Here is a 7,587-nt window from a genome sequence, read left to right as displayed (position 1 = left end):
CCCATTGCCTCTTGTCCTGCATGATCACCAGGGGTAAAACATCACAGCACAGATGATCTGCTCCATTTGGCAACATCTATTTCTAGCCTATTAAACCGTACTGCTTCTGGCAATGTTGCCACAGCTTTCCTTTGCATCTCACTGCTTTGTTTCACATCTCAAACAGACTGTCTGTTTACCTGTGTGCCCTCCGCCTTTGGAGTCACAATCAACTGTCACCTCCCTTAATAAATGTTGTACATAGTTAGGTATTCACACACAGGGTCCTTCCATGTGCTTCTGGTTGATCGTAACCATAGGTCCTGACTTTTTGCATTCTTGGGAGAGAAATGTGTACATTTCTGAACAACAATCCAAGTACTTTAAGTAGCAGGCAGAGCAAATGCAGAAGAGGTAACTCCAGGACACAGCCCTGTGCTGCAAGATACTCCAGAATAATAAAATGCCAGAGACAAAAACAAAACAACCAGCTTTCATTTGCCTGCTGTGAGGAACTTGACCAGATTGTTATTGCTGCATGCTCCCGTCCAGTGAAATACCAAATCCTCCTCACCTGCACTCCAGTCAAAATAGTGGTGCCACTTTAAATGTATTGCGTGTCAGGCATGTTACTGTAGCAACAGCTATAAGAATGAAAATGCAATAGAGAAAGGACTTCGAGCATAGTTTGATCAGCTTTCAAATACCTTTTAGACTGTATGGAGTAACGTAAAAATTAAGCTATGGAAAAATCTCGGTATTTTGGACCCTGGGAACCCTTTGATGTAGGCCTTTGGTGGAGGAGATCCACCCTCCCAAATGGCTGATATTTTTTTTATATCTTTTCTCTTCCCAGGTCAAAGCAAAGACTTTCAAATTTTGGTGAACCTTTCTACATCAGTGTATGTGCTCTCAACGCACACCCGCCCCACACTCCTCCCATGGTGCAGCAGCTGCAGCAAGAGGGGGTGCTCAGGGCGCTTATGTCCAGCACAGGCGTTGGTGCCTGGCAGCACATGGCCCCGGCCAGGCCTGCACATCACAGCAAGGAGCACAGCCCTGCGAGGCCAACTCTATCGCTGGCACTCCCTACTATGCACGCACACCCCCGCACTCATGCCCCACAGAAAGGAAGCCCCACATACTGGAGTCAGCTGGTTTCCCTGCCCCCTGCCATGCAGGTCCTGGGACTGCAGTGAAGCAGAGGCCAGGGCTCCACTCCACTTCCAGCAGAGTCCCGGGACCTGCACGGCAGGGGGCAGGGAAGGCAGCCAGCTCCAGTGCATAAAGCTTCCCTCCAGTGGTGTGCGATTGTGGGGACTGCACGTACATGGTGGGGAGTGACGATGATAGAGGTGGCCCTGCCCCTCACCCCCATCCACAGCGCTGGCCAGAACTGCACACCGGTTGCCAGTGCCTGCACTGTGCATGAATGCCCCAAGCACCTCCGCCTGCTGCTGCTGGTGCCTGCTGGGGATGCACACAATGGGTGGACTGTGAAGGGGGTCCCCACAATCCCCTCACCCTTACTCACACCCACACCCTGCCCACCCGAGCTCTGTATTGCAGCTCTCCCCAGGTGCAGATTCCACGCTGCTGCCAGCCCCAGCCCCATGGTCCGTGCTCCTGCCCAGCTACAGCTCCGCCCCCACCCCAGTGCCCAGAGCAAGCAGGATGCCAGGGAAACCAAGCAGGTCCCCCAGCAGCTGCAACAGTGGCAACAGCAGCCCCACCCAGCCCCGGGCCAGGCCCTTCCACCCATGAGGGTGGGAGGGAAGCACAATAGGGTAATAGCGCAGGTGCTCTATTGAGTATCTTGCTCCAACCCTCATGGGCGGAAGGGCTGGGCAGGGTACAATTTGTTGATGGGCACCGCAGACCAGATGAAAGTGCCTGGTGGATGGATTCAGCCTGTGGACTGTATTTTGCCCACTCCTGAAGTAGAGGGTAAGCTGAGTCAGCCAGAAAGACAGTAAGAATCATACCATGCTTAATGACCATAGCAGGCCAGACAGGAAAAGTTTCCTATTAAAAGTCCCAAGTCCCATAATTCCAGCAAGCATTCCACAGCATGCCACAACCAAAATCCCAGAATTCAATGCTATCTGGATACAATGCTTTTCAAAGAAAGTAGTTCAGATGAGCATCAATTAAGTGGTAGAAACGCATTTTCAGTGGAGTTATACATATAGAAATATAGTAGAAAAATATATACAGAAAAAACTTTGCTGCAGGGACAAGATTTTACCTGTGGACCTGTAGGGAGCTTCTATTGATCAGTTCTATTCACATAAGCTTCTTTTCAGCTGGAAATTCTAATATTGAAATCCTGCAGACCTTATACAATGAAAACTCTTATTGTGGTTAATGAAGGTTTTGCCTTACTAAAAGACAAAGGCAGAATTTAGTCCACTGAAGAAAATTCATGGTGGAATTTTGTAGCAGTTTGTAAAATAAACTTCCCAAACTTTCCTCTAATAAATTCCCAGCTTAGATACCATTCATTTCATTGAATGAGCACAGCTTAACAGTTTTATGTTATTAAAACTGTGGATTACATGTGCAAGTCTTTCTTCAGGCCACAGGCAGTTCATTCTGTTCATTCATAATTCTTCCAGCTGTTTTGATTTCACATCATGTATACTTCATAACACACTCTATGTTCAGGTATTTGCCTTTTTCTTTCAAATAAAAGTAACTTATTGTGGAGGAAAGAAGTAAAACACATTAATATGGGACACACATCTTGCAAAAGATGAAAGTGAAGTTTTAAAAAGTGAGTTAGTGGCCTTCCCATATTAGTACAGAAAATCTGGGGTAATATTTTCTTGGTTTCCCCTCTATTATATTTAATAGTCTGTGTCCAGCTTCGCTTTGCCATCTCCAAAATATGAAGAGTCAACATACTAACAGAAAACTCTATGTCCATTGGAATCAATGGCAAAACACCCAGGGCCCTCCACCTGCCAATAAGATGGCTGAAAACCTTCAAAATTATTTTAAAATGTCTTTAAAATTCCTGTGTTCCAAAATATTTCAACCAAATCTGCTATGAATAACACAAAATAAAATATCTGCCTTCATGTTATGATTATAAAGATTACTAAAACTACCATATTTACCTGAATAAGATGACCCCCCAATAATTAGATTCTATACATAGGAGATTTATAAATTTGTTATAGTTTCTGATGTATAGAATCCAGTTATTGGAGAATCATCTTGAAGTCATCTCTGCCCACCACCCACCCACTTCCACTTTTACTGTGGAAAAAACAGCAGCAGTGGGGCAGGCAGTAGGGAGGTGATGGGGGCAAGCAGCAGTGGAGTCAAGCAGCTTGACTCCTGCCCCTTGCACTCCTGTACCTTTGTCCCCTGCTGCCTGGCCTCACCTAGCAGTGTGCACACCCCCTGGCATCTGTCTGTCTGCACCTTTTCCATCCTCCCCATCCCCCAGCTACTTGTGTTGCAGGAGCTGTGGCTGTGGCTATGGCTATGGCCGTGGCAGCTCCAGCCGCTGCCCCAACTCCAGGGTTGGAGCCAGAGCCAAGGTAGGAGCTGCTAGTACCACAACTGCTACAGCCTGGCCAGGTGGGGGCCAAATCAGGAGCCATGACTGAGGCTAAATGGTGACAGGGGAGGCAGAGGTGGTGAGCCAGAGGTGACACAGGGCATAGGCTGCAGGGGGCAGGTAAGGGTTTGGTTGCAGTTCCAACCCTGAGCCTGAGCCTGAGCCCAGGTAGGGGCCACAGTCAATTGCACAGCCACAGCAGTAACCTGCCACCCCACCTTGTACTTGAATCCAAGACAGTGGGCTTCCCTCCCTCCCCCCCATGTTAAATCGGGGGGGTGGGGGGGAAGTCTTGTCTTGGATTCAAGTAAATACAGTAAGCTTTATATAGTAAACAGTATGCTGCGCCGCATTGCCACATCTGTTGATGTCTTCCCAGTTTTGGAACGGACAGGAGGTAAAGAGTGGAAGAGAAAGCTAAAATATTATACTATCTATATATGGTACCTTCAGATATGCATAAACCAACCCACTGCCCCATTCAGACTACACAAGAAGAGGGGATGGGATGACTGTCTTCTCATTCTTCTTGCTGTGGAAGGGAAAGTCTGGGGACCATTAAATCCATTTGTTACTGGATGAAGGCAACAATCTGAACAGCAGAACTCTGTTATTTTCAACCTCCAAATACAAGTTATTATTTCTAGGTAATATTTGATTTACTGCCCAATGAATGTCATCAAGGAACTACATTCTTTTCACATTAATATTCTCCTGTTTAGTATCTCACTTCAGCTAGACAAAATCAGGAATCCCTCAATACTCCATCAGACTGTTAACTAGGATTTCCTTAATTGATTGTTAAATCAATAATCAGCCCTTTTGCACAGCCCACTGTTACACAGATAGAGAGGTATAATTTAACACATTTAAAAATCTCACTATTCCACCAAAAGTGACTACATTAGAATGAAAACAGTTATGCCTATCAATTCAGAAAATAAAATGCAGAAACATTAAAAGTGTAATTTAAGCAGTTTTAATACAATCAACCCCAAACAAAAACAAAACTTGACACGTATATTAGCATTTTTCATCTAGAGGTCTCAAAGTGCTTTACAAAGATATAGAGGGGGGAATTTGAGACATGAGGAGATGAAAGAAACTTGTCTAAAGTCACACCTCAGACAGGAATAGCACCTCAGTCTCCTGAGAATCAGCCTGCTGGATCTCACTGCCTTTCCTTTCATCACAAAGGATATTTTTTTAAAGGTCTAAAGCATATGCTAGTGCTCACAGCATGTCCCACTATCTTCATGGCTGAGTTTAGGAAGAAACTTCCTTATTGGGTTAGTTGCAAGAAAGCTAGGGTTTAAAACCAAAGTTAGTTAAATAGGTTAATACATAATTTCCTTTATTAGATCTTTAAACGTTCTTTAGCTCTATTGTTCCATATTGGGCATGTCTACACATGCACTTTATTGCGCAGTAGCCTATTTTACTGCACATTCAAGTGTCACATCAAAAACCATGCTAATAAATGTGCAGTAAAAATAGGCTACTGTATATTGTGTCACTAAAAAAGTGCACTTCTGCTACTGAGCAGTAGGACAGCCTAATGTGCATTTATTTAGTACCTCACATTAGAGAGACTAAATTTAATGTGCATTAGGAAAAGCACATTAATAAACATGTAGACACACCCACTGAAAATACAAACTTGGGAATTGTAATAAAATTATGAACATTATTAGGCACACTAGTTTTGAAGCAAATAAGATACTGCAGAAAGCAAAGTAAAGGTGCTCAGATTGTAGATACCTCGTATATCAAAAGAAAAATCAACATGGTATCCTACCATTTTCAAGAGATAATACTCAGCTCAATTAATTCAAGCCCTTATCATAATCTTGTTATAAGACAAACTGTTAACTCCTGTTCTCTACACTTAACTGGGTGGGTGTTTTCGGTATTAGCATGGAACTATGCTGATCCCTATCGCCAATAAAATCCCTATCTCCAATAAAACTTACCTAGCACTGCAATTATGAGACTGTTAATGTCAGTACAGTCAAGCAATTCTGAAGTAGAATTTAGAAACGTAAATAAGTTTTAAAGAATTTTGAAACAATGTCACTTTGGCTTAACCTTACACTGGCAGTATTCATAGTAAGTTTTGCTAGTCATGCACATGTGGCTTTGATGCATTAAAACAAAAAATATAAAAAGGAATAATTTTGAAGCTATTTTAATTTTTCTTAAGTTACATCAGTACTATAAGGTCTGAGGGCAATTTATAGAAAGATTAATTACAGTCCGGGGGGGGGGTTCCAGATCACCGACGGGGGAGAGTAGGGGTCCCTCAGTGGCCGATCGCCAACCAGGGGAGGATCCCCCAGCAGCTGATTGCCAGCCTGGGGGCCCACAGGGGCTGACCACTGGCCAGGGATGTCCCCCAGCGATGATTGCTGAGCCAGTGGCAAAACTGGAAGTGTACTTCTGGTTTCATGGCTGGCGCTTCCAGGGGGTGCATTGCCGATCTCAGGGGATGCACATGCACCCACCTGCACCCCCTATGCATCGCCAATGAAAGCAATTGTTCTATTGCAAAGACCACAACAGGTCTGAATGAATGAATTCCTATTTGAAATCTCTCAGTTAATCATGTTTGTACAGCTAACTCTGCTAACATTGTGTGGCACTCCACAGCACCCTTGAAAGGATCTCAGGCACTTCAGGTGCACTACACAAAAAAAGGTGCCCTAGACCTAAAAAGTGGTGAGGTGTTCCTTATGTTTTCATGTTTTATATACAATTATATGCCCCTCATGGGGAGTAGGATCTAAAGTCCATGCAAGTGCCCTGTTAATGCTACTTAAGTAGTGAAAGTGAGCTGCATAAATACTACTTACCCATCTAAAGAAGGACTTGAATCTTGGCCCATGTACGATGCAGTCAGTTTCCTTTTACCAATAGTACTAGGCTTTATTAATGTAATGAGTTTCTCCAACTTCAAGTTTTCTTGATTAGACTAGCTTCTGAACAAGCGTAGTCTTAATTGTTTATAACACACAAGCCTGTGCAATACATTCAGAAGCATGTATTCTGTAAGAAGCATTTGTCTTAACAGAAACTTGTCCCTTGAAAAACAATACATGCATAAAAGTAATTTTCTACTTAGCAGTTAAAACTGGATTGGAAGTAGGTTCTTCATATCAATTTCATGCAGCGATGGGTTTCTCAAGAGTGATAATTCATTTAGGTGACACTGTGTTATGACAACTGTATTCCTATTCTCTTTCTGGATTTCATTTTGATCTCCCCAGGTGGGACTTTAAAAAACAGAGTTATTAAGATGCTAATCACTAACAAGATTTTAGTTGCTACTAAGCAGAGGAAAATCTCACTGGCCAAAAGATCACAGTCTCTTTTATCCAGGAATTTTAGCTTCTGAAGCAATATATTGAATAATAGAAAAAATACATGTTTCCTTCTGGGAATCAAAGCCTGATTCCTCTTCTTAGCAAAGCTGATATGAATTAATCAGAAACTGACCCAAGTTTCTGGGAAAGATTTAAAATGCATACCCAGCATATCAATGAGAAAACAAACCATCTCCTTTACGACTTCTTGCACATTTATCTAGACAGTAGGCCTGTGCAAGTAGGCAGCTATTCGATCTGTCCGTGATTCGATCTGGAGCTCCGGATTGGTTTCCTGCTTTGATACGGCCAAAGCGGCTCTGAAGCTTCAGAGCTGCCTAGGAGATCCGGCCATAGGGTATAATGGGGAATCAATGAAATATCTATAACTTTATTTTTTTTTGTCTTATTTGGGTGAAACTTGCAGAGATGGTAGCCTCTTCTGAGAGCATAAATTCTGCCAAGTTTTAAGAAGATCGGTGCAGGGATTTGGGGGGAACTGCACCCTAAATTCTTGAAAGCAAAACTCATGTCATGTCTATGTGTTACAACACAGGGGGTGAAAACTGCAGGGGTGGTGGCCCCTGCTGAGGCCACAAAGCCTGCCAGGTTTCAAGAAGATAGGTGCAGGGGTTTGGGGGGAACTGCACCTCAAGCTGCTGACAGGCAAAACTC

The 7,587-nt window shown here is 43.6% G+C and overlaps 1 protein-coding gene across 1 annotated transcript in view; it reads left to right on the top strand.

The window, feature by feature from the left end:
- The window catches only part of CLVS1 (clavesin 1), a 150,362-nt gene that overhangs the window by 67,563 nt on the left and 75,212 nt on the right, over positions 1-7,587 (top strand). The window lies entirely within an intron of this gene.

Source organism: Alligator sinensis, unplaced genomic scaffold (assembly GCF_000455745.1).
Source record: "Alligator sinensis unplaced genomic scaffold, ASM45574v1 scaffold860_1, whole genome shotgun sequence".
Lineage (NCBI taxonomy): Eukaryota > Metazoa > Chordata > Crocodylia > Alligatoridae > Alligator > Alligator sinensis.
This window is presented reverse-complemented; position numbering and strand designations above follow the sequence as displayed.